General features: G+C 43.3%; 1 long non-coding RNA gene across 1 annotated transcript; it reads left to right on the forward strand.

Moving 5' to 3' along the window:
* Positions 5,483-7,921, forward strand: LOC110435784. The gene is made up of 3 exons (XR_002453637.1): positions 5,483-5,995; positions 6,202-6,270; positions 7,612-7,921. It is a non-coding gene; the product is annotated as an uncharacterized LOC110435784 (long non-coding RNA).

Raw genomic sequence — 9,999 nt, forward strand, 5'->3', positions numbered from 1 at the left:
GGAATAGTCCAATGAATTTTGCTGGTAGAATCATCACGGTAGTCAATCATGATGAAGGGATTAATAGCAGATTCTGCCCGTACAACAGATTGGCTTGGGTCATGTTCCTAGCGTTCCCGCTAGATTTCCAGAAAGACATTTATGTTAAAGCTGCTATTGCTCCTTTTGGTAGATGCCTAGCCTGGTACATGGATGCCAACAGGTCTCGGATTCTAGCCAGAGTCCTCTTGCTCAGCCCAAACAGAGTCCCGCACAGCTTAGTTGTATCCAGAGGAACAACTCTTGGAGGTATTGGTAGATCCTGGTCTGTGCCGGTTTATATCATGAATGGGAACTTTCCTGATGTCATCCCAGCAGATGAAGATCCTGTCCCCCTTGATGGGGAGCCACACCCTGAGCATGGTCCCCCTGTCATGGGAGCCAACCCAGTATTTCCAGAGTGGCAGGAAGAAAATCAGGGAGCAGACATTAATCATGGTGCACACGGTGGAAACCCGCACCACAACCCCGCTCAGCAGCTTCATCCAGCGGGTTTTGCAGCACCAGCAGCCAACAATGAAGGAATTGCAAATCAGGGAGCCATCAACAATGCAGATGAATGGCCTGCATGGAACCCAGCACCAATCCAACAACCCCCTCCACAGCCAGCTCAAGCAGTCATCATTCAGGAAGTCCCCCAACATCCGCAGTTCCCACAGGATATGATTGACATCGATCACTCTGGCTCTAGCATGCGTTTCCTGCGAGCAAATGGCCCTGACATCCCCTTGGATTGGGTACTTGCCCCTGACTCAGATGAAGACAGCTCCTCATCAAGTGATGCCACATCTCTACTTCTAGAGCAGCAGTTGAAACAGACAGCAGCAAGCAATCAATGTGCACAGCAACTCCTATACAATGTCCCAGCGGGTTTCACACTGAGAGGCATTTTTGCACCAGGGGCAAGCTCTTCGACAAGGCAAGCTGATACTCTACGGCCCCTCAGACTGGGACTACCAATTGTTCTCCAGAACTCGATTGGACAGGAGCCCCAAAGCAGGGAACCTGAATTGATCAGTACGCACTCTGGGCTCGAGACTGTCCCGTGGCAGCCAACCCCCGCGGCAGTGGCACTGGAAGTTTATGCCCAGGTAGCAGATCATCTTCAGAGACAGCAGCAGGCCCCGGCTGAGCCTCGAATCAACAGCGAGAGCCAGCAACCTTCGCACCAAAGCCCAGCTCAATTTGGCCCAGAGTTTGAAGCTGTCACTTCTCTGAATGAGCCCACGCCAACAGCAGCAGAAGAGCCTCCCAATAGGCCCAGAGAAGGAAATGTGCGACTTCCCTCGGTTCCCTCAGCACGCAACCGCAGCACCCCAGTGACGGAAGCGGCAGTAAGACGCAGTCCGCGTCTCCGTGCAGAGAACTACACACATGTCTGGCTTCACAGGGATACGCCCAAGAAACGCAAGATAGCGGCCATTAGCATCAGCAACTCAGAAGGGCAAGCTGGACCAGTTCCAATGGCTACACTTCGGTCCTGGGGACTGGATTGTGGTGTTGCTCCTAGTGAGCTCACCGACGAGGCTCTAATGCAATCTGCCTCGGAATACACTGCCTCAGATGATCATGAATAAACAGCTCAAGTCCAAGTCTTTTGCTCCTGGTGTGTACTTCACCAGAATTAGACTAGTATCTTCTTTGTTCTATGGACGCCGTGCTATGTGCTCCTTAAATTTTATGATCGCCTGGCTTTGTTTATCTGGCATATTCCTTATTTCCAAACCTCTGTTCGTCTTGCTAGTCCTGACGACTTCAGAACTTTTTCAGTTTGTTTCCAATGAATAATCGTTCCTAGAATATATTATGTTGGAATATTCGTGGCCTCAATGATTCGAACAAATGGGATGCTGTCAGAAACAAAGTAGAAGAAAGTGCTTGTTCCATCTTTTGCCTTCAAGAAACTAAAATGGAAATTTGTGATTTCTCGGTTATTCGTGGCATTGCTCCTAGGCGATTTGACAAGTTTGACTTTATCCCATCCCAGGGAGCCTCGGGGGGGATTCTCCTAGTTTGGAACAGTTCAATTTTCACTGGGGAAATCGTTGATAAAGAACGTTTTGGAATCACTGCTAGATTCACGTCAACACAGAATAATGCAACGTGGAATTTGACAGCAGTTTATGGCCCCTGTTCCGAACCAGCACGTTCAGCCTCCTAAATTGGTTCAAAAACCATCAGATTTCAGAGAATGATAACTGGTTATTCATGGGAGATTTCAATTTTTATCGGTCACTGCAAAACCGCAACAGGTCTGGGGGGAACCTGAATGACACATTTCTGTTTAATGAAGCAATTGGACATCTTGGTCTCATAGAGCTGCCAATCAAAGGTAGAGCCTACACCTGGAGTAATATGCAACAGAATCCATTGCTTGAGCAACTAGACTGGTTTTTCACCTCGGTTAATTGGACCACGACCTACCCTATGACAGAGGTTCTGCCACTAGCCAAAGTAACCTCAGACCACGTGCCCTGCAAAGTCTCAATGGGCTCAACTATACCAAAAACGAAGATTTTCAGATTTGAAAATTACTGGACAGAGCACAGTGACTTCATGAACGTTGTGATAGACAGCTGGTCACAGAGCCTGCATTACTCCAATAGCCCTAGTTACTTAGCAGCCAAATTCAAGAGACTAAGGCAGGCTCTCAAAAAATGGAGTAAAGACCTTTCCAATCTTAAGCTACTCATAAGCAACTGCAATATGGTGATCTTATTTCTTGACACACTTGAAGAACAGAGGCAGTTGTTTAACACAAAGGAAAACCTAAGGAATGTCATCAAGGGCCAAATGACCAAGTTACTGCACTGCAAGAAAGTATATTGGAAAAATAGATACACAGTAAACAGGATCAAGTTGGGTGACGAATGCACCAAGTTTTTTCACTCCATGGCCACCATAGCATTCAGGAGAAACTCGATCCCTCACCTCTTGAATACAGATGGTGCTGTGGTGACAGATCACAGTGGGAAAGCAGATCTGATCTGGAGCACATTTAAGAACAGAATGGGGGTGACCTCCAGCCCAACAATGCTCTTCAATCTTCAGGAGTTGATCTCCCCAGATGAACAACTAGACTGTATTGCCCAGGATTTTATTCAATCCGAAATTGATGACGTCATTAAAAAGATGCCAGCAGAGAAGGCACCAGGACCTGATGGCTTCAATGGCCATTTCCTCAAAAAATGTTGGGAAATAGTGAAACATGACTTCTATCATCTCTGCGCAGAATTCTTCAGTGGGCAATCAACCTTGGAAAGCATCAATGAATCCCTGATCACACTTGTGCCCAAAGTTGCCAATCCTGAATGCGTAAGTGACTACAGACCGATCTCACTCCTGAACAGCAGTCTGAAAGTATTAACCAAGCTAATGGCAGACAGGTTACAAAGAGTCATACTCAGACTAGTGCATAAAAACCAATGTGGATTCATTAAATCCAGGTCCATCCAAGACTGCCTCGCCTGGTGCTTCGAGTACATCCATTACTGTAAACAGATCAAACACGAAATTGTGATCCTCAAACTAGACTTTGAAAAAGCCTTCGACACAGTGGAACATGGCACAATCTTATAGATGCTACAGCACCTAGGATTCCCAGATAGGTGGACCTCCTGGGTACATAATATTCTATCTGCCGGAACCTCCTCAGTAATCCTTAATGGAGTCCCTGGTAGGAAGTTTAAAAGCAAGAGAGGGGTCAGGCAAGGGGACCCTCTGTCCCCCCTCCTATTTGTACTGGCAGCTGAGCTATTGCAGATACTGGTCAATAGGGCTGCTGCGCATGGCACCCTGCAATTCCCGATCACAAGGCATGAAGGAGAAGACTTTCCAATTGTGCAGTATGCAGATGACACCTTACTGATTCTACAGGCAGATGAAAATCAACTACTTTCCCTCAAGGACCTCCTCAGTGACTTTGCCATATCTACTGGGCTCAAGGTCAATTACTCCAAGTCACAAATCCTCCCCATCAACGTCAGTGCAGAAAAAATGAATACCCTAGCCAATGTCCTGGATTGTAAAGTTGGATCATTCCCATTCACCTACCTGGGCCTGCCAATGGGTACAACAAAGCCTAGGGTGGAGGACTTCACCCCCCTCATGGACAGAATAGAAAGGAGATTAACATCATGCTCCTCCCTTCTTTCCTACACAGGGAGGCTTGAAATGGTCAACACAGTCCTCTCCTCCACAGCAACCTACGCCATGTGCTCTCTTAAGTTGCCCAAAGGTGTCATCGATAATATCGACAGGGCCAGAAAACAATGCCTCTGGAGAGGACAAAGTCAGCAGAAAAAAGGAGGAAATCTTGCAGCTTGGCCCATGGTTATGAAGCCTAAAGAAAAAGGTGGCCTAGGTATCATAAACCTGAACATACAGAATGATGCACTACTAATCAAACATTTGCACAAATTCTATAATAGAGCCGATGTTCCCTGGGTAAACTTCATTTGGCATAACCATTATATGAACAGAGTGCCTCACGCCACCAGGGAAGTGGGTTCGTTCTGGTGGAAAGATGTTCTAAGGCTAAATACCTTGTTCAGGGGAATTGCCCGATGCCACATTGGCAATGGTAAGACTGTCACTTTCTGGGATGATTTGTGGTCAGATCAAGTGCTAGCACAGCAGTTCCCATGTCTGTTAACGTACGCCACTGAAAATAGTTTGAAAATAAGTGTCTCCCAAGCTGCAGTAGCTCAAGAACTGGACTCGTTGTTCAACCTGCCTCTTTCTCAACAGGCATTTGAGGAGTTTCAAAGGCTCAATGATATACTTACAACAGTGCACCTTGACAGTCAAGCCAATGACTCTTGGGTTTACCAATGGGGCAACAATATATATTCATCCAGGAAGTTCTACAAAATGGCTTTCCAAAATATACCAGCGCACCTATTTTCCATTGGATATGGAAATCAAAATGCACCCCCAGGGTAAAATTTTTTGCCTGGCAGATTATGGTGGACAGGTTAAACACCAAGACAATGCTTAAGAGGAGAAACATCTCATCTGGGGATGAAGATGAACCATACTGTGTCACTTGTAATGATGGAGCTGACGAAGACATTGAGCATCTGTTCTTCACCTGCAGCTTCGCCAGGAATTGCTGGGAGAAAATAAATATTGAATGGAACCTCAGCCTCAGTCTTCACCCGAGAATTGCACATGCAAGGCAGCAGCAAAATACACCTTTCTTCATGGAGATTGTGATCGTTGCAAGCTGGGAAATCTGGAAAGCTAGGAATGATAAAATCTTCAGAAACAGGCCGGTACATGTTGGAACCTGGTTTAGTAACTTCAAAAACCAGTGTCGCCTTCAATCCCTTAGATTTAGAGATGACCTTCGTTCTGCTTTTTGTTTCTGGTTAGATGCTTATAGTTAAACACTGTTTGTTCCCCCTTGTAAGTATCTCTTTCTCCTTTATAAATACAAAAATGAAGTGCTGTGGGGATCTCCCCCATAGTTTTTGCCTTCAAAAAAAAAATGAGATAATTTTATGATGTTCGATCGACATTTTCCATGAACCGATTTTGAAATGGGCCTGTTATGATTACATTCACAGATCTGGACTCTTCAAAACTGTCATGTGTGCAACACCATTGCATTGGACACGCATCAGGATGGGCTTCTCTGTGTTGATTTCATAGCTGGTGCCGATCGTCAGCATCTTATCACTGGCTCAAAGGATCAGACTGCGCTGGTTTCACATGTTTTGTTGTAGCATCCATTCATGATTTTCATCTGCTAGCTGTTTCCATGGTTAATACCATTGCAATGCATCTGGCTTTTTATCAACTAGATCTGGGACCTGGAGATACAGAGGCGCAGGGAATACCTGCAAGGGCATAGAGACCATGTTAGTGTTGTCCACTATCACTCAGCTCATCATAAACTAATTACATGTTCACTTGATGGGACTATTAGGATTTGGGACGCCACTACTTACAGGTATTTCTTTGACACATATATAGGCACTAGGTTCAAATAAGAACTCGTCAAAATAGAACAAATGTTACAAATGGTTATTATGAAAATTGTCATGGACAAACATAGTACGTATAGTTGATGGATTGGTACCAAATTTGGCTGAAATAATCCATCTGAGATTTTTATAACAAAAAAAGTTAACAATATATAAGCTTCTTTCCTTACAGGCTTGAGAATATTATTGCTCTTAACCTAGGAGCAGTTTCTGATGTTGGATATATAGAGGATTTACAAAGGTAATTCAAAAGTTGTTGTTCCTCGGCTACTTTACTCACAATGCTACTTCCGATGAACAGTGAATAATGAGCTACTTTGGATGAATAATGAACATCATTCATGGGTTATAAAGTACAAATCTATTTACTTTCTGTTGGAACATGTCATGTTCACATGGGCCAAGTCCCTAGAAGAGGCCCAACTCAAGCCATTGTAGTGGTATGTAAAATCCACCCCCACGGGGGGTCGCTTGTAAATTTCTTCTTGCCTATATAATGCCATGATCATGAGGGCAAGGGGGGCTCTCTTCACCCCCCCCCCCACTATTTTCTCGCAAAAACCCTAGCTGCCGCCTCACTCTCCCCCCTCACTTGTTGGAGCCTTCGACGACAGACCTTCTCCATAGAATCTCCGCGCTAGACCATTGTTATGCAGCCTTTTTTGCGCAACCTCCGTCATGGAGCCTTCTCCACGAAGCCCTTATAGAGAACAATCAACAAACCTCCATCCGAGGCTCTTGTTCTAGGCCTTCATCCTGGACCTTCGTCCTAGACCTTCGTCAAGAACCATCTCCAGCCAGGCCTTCGTCCTGAACCTTTGTCGAGAACCTTCTCCAGCCAGACCTTCGTCATGGACCTTCGTCAAGAACCTTCTCCAGCCAGGTCTTCGTCCTGGACCTTCGTCGAGAACCTTCTCCAGCCAGGTCTTCGTCCTGGACCTTCGTCGAGAACCTTCTCCAGCCAGGCCTTCATCCTGAACCTTCCTCGAGAACCTTCTCCAGCCAGGCTTCGTCCTGGACCTTCGTCGAGAACCTTCTCCAGCCAGGCCTTCGTCCTGGACCTTCGTCAAGAACCTTCTCCAGCAAGGCCTTCGTCCTGGACCTTCGTCAAGAACCTTCTCTAGCCAGGCCTTCGTCCTGGATCTTCACCGAGGGACCTTCTTCAGCTAGCAATCCCCGAGGAGCCTCCATCTCTCAACCCTGTTCGGGACGCTTGTCCCAACACTTTCTAAATTATCCAACGCTGTAGTCCCTACTGACTGGAACAGCAGACACCTTTTCATATTTTCTTTACAAATTATAGGCCATGGCAAATTCTCATATTCCTCCATTTATTTTCATAATGGTTCATTTAAGCGGACACTATGAATCTAGTTGGAACAGGACACTACGGATATCCAATCGCATACATGTAGTTCAATACATTTTAAGTAGGTTAAGATAAGTGTTTTGTTGAATACAAATTGTATGCTCACTAAAACTATGTTAATCTTCCCTCATTTTCTTCAATTTGATCAAACATACTTTTATTTCTTCTGTCCCATCTGAAGTTTGTGGCTAGAGAGTACACTAATTTGTGTAGGATTGTTGTCGGGTGCTACCAAGGAATAGCAATGATGGAGGTCAATTTCCATGAAGTCTCAATTGCGCGCCAAGGACGAATGCAGATAATGCCATGAACATGAAATGGCATTTGTTATTACTACAAATCGTTTCAGTTGCAATGACAAAATGCCGTGTACACAAACAGCTGGATTTTTGAGCCGAGCGAATGGATTTGTTTCTTTCTATTTCATTTCTTGGAACTTGTATGGTAAAGGAGTGTACGGTGAGCTATTCGTAGAATCCTAGTTGAGCCACATCAGACAGATTGATGGATTGGAATTTATGAATCGTAGTTGAGCCACATCAGACAGATTGATGGATTGGAATTTCTATTAACTGTTATGGCACGCCAGACAAACTGGACTTATAGTAGTACTAGTTAAATGCCCGTGCGTTGCGACGGGAAAAGAATCATATCATGATTATGTAAGTATAAACATGTGTTGTACCATTAAAAAATGATATTGTGAGCTTAAATCAATATGACATATAGAAGAATTTATTCTATTGACAGTTTATAGCCTTAACAGAAGTTTTCTAACAATGACTAACCCATGTCATGGAGGCTAATAACTATATATTGACGAGCTCAATTATGTGCTCGAGAAAACGATGGCTAGCTACCTTGATTCAAATATAACCATGCTAATTCATTATCTCTTATAGGCTACTCAGATAAAACAAATTATGTAAACCTGACATAGGAACCTTTGTTCAACAATATATTCAGCCAATTGAGGCTAATTATCAGTTTTCATTTAGACATACAAAGAGAAACTCCATACAAATACTATTAACTTCTAGAAATACTGTTGCCTCCATCTCCTTGGATGGCAATGGAACAAAACACACATCGCTATTGGTGATCTGTTCTCTAGCTTGCATGACATTGTTTCTAACACTCCAAATTGTATGCACCAACTGAGGATGAGGAAATTTGCAAAGGACCTCGACTGGATACAAATCGACGATCAATAGCTATTTTGGCAGCGAGTAACTTATGTTCTTGTTATCAGATAGAGCCCAATATTGTCACATTGCTTGCCATAGAGCAAAAACATGAGGACGCTAATGGAAACAATCTTTTCTTTTTGCTGGCCACAAGCAATGCTGCGAAAGATGACGATAGCACTTGTTAGCTCTTGTCGACAGATAATTATTTATAACTATGTTTCCTGATCATGCATAAATAAGAGAGCTTTACAGAAACGTTTACCTGTTTCAGGTGATAAATCCAAATGCCTCAAATAAGGCCACAAATAAAAAATTGATCAAGCTACATATATGGATCAACTCTTCAAACTTGAAGATGCGATGCTGAATCTTAACTGAGCAAAAGACCCCAAACCTACGTATCGCACAACCATCATCAGAACATAATTAGAAATGCAGTGAACTGAACAAGTAATAGACTAATATAGGCAATTAAAAGTTCAGGAAAGCATGCACTTAGAAGCAATATTTCATTATCTTCTTTTGTACTTAGAAGCAAACAATGTGCCATGAATCATTTAGAATGATTAAAGATTCCAAATGGTCAAATATTAAATATGACCGCGAAAGTGACACATGCTCATAGGCAGGGTGTACTGTTCAGCACTTTTCATCATATAGATATAAGCAAAGCAGTAAAGTAATCCATCACTTTACTTAGATGAGAATTCTCAACAATCAAAGAAATATAAAAAGATTAGAGTTAAGCACCAAGCACCAAAAAAAATAATACCATAATCTGACCAAGTGAGCATAGTTGACAAAGTTAATATTTTCAGAACAAACTGAAGTGTTCTAAAATGAAAGCAGGAAACTCAAATATGCATCCATTTGCATCCGTTCTTAGCAAAGGTTCTATTCTTATATTTCAGAACCTCGCTAGAACCCAACCTACTCTATAGAAACCCTCTACAAGATGGAAAACATGAAAGGTGTCATGCATCTCAATCCTCTATGGTATCAGGTTAAAAAGGCTTGGGATCTGATCAAGTGTGCAGGATATCTGAGGTTACTAAAATAAACAAAATCTTCAGCACAAAGTAGTTTTTTTCTTGAACTACGCAGGAGAGCTGCGCGTCATTTCATTAAGGTAGCAGCACAAAGTAGTGAATGCTCAAGAAAACCAACAGAAAAAGATTAATAATAAAATTTGTCTAGCTGCTGCTACCAGCTATGCAGGTGTTTTTGGAACTTTAGTTCTAACTTAAGAACTTATCAAACTTTGTCTTGGATCCATTCCCCAGGCCTAGCATTACAAGAAGAGATGCAACACTGGTAGGCTACAAAATCGACACATTTATAGTGGAAGAGGTTGTCTCTTGTCACAAGTAGTAGAAAACATCAAAGGCTGTGAACAAAACTAAGCTGCAAA

The sequence above is a fragment of the Sorghum bicolor genome, chromosome 5 (genome assembly GCF_000003195.3).
Source record: "Sorghum bicolor cultivar BTx623 chromosome 5, Sorghum_bicolor_NCBIv3, whole genome shotgun sequence".
Taxonomy (NCBI): Eukaryota; Viridiplantae; Streptophyta; class Magnoliopsida; order Poales; family Poaceae; genus Sorghum; species Sorghum bicolor.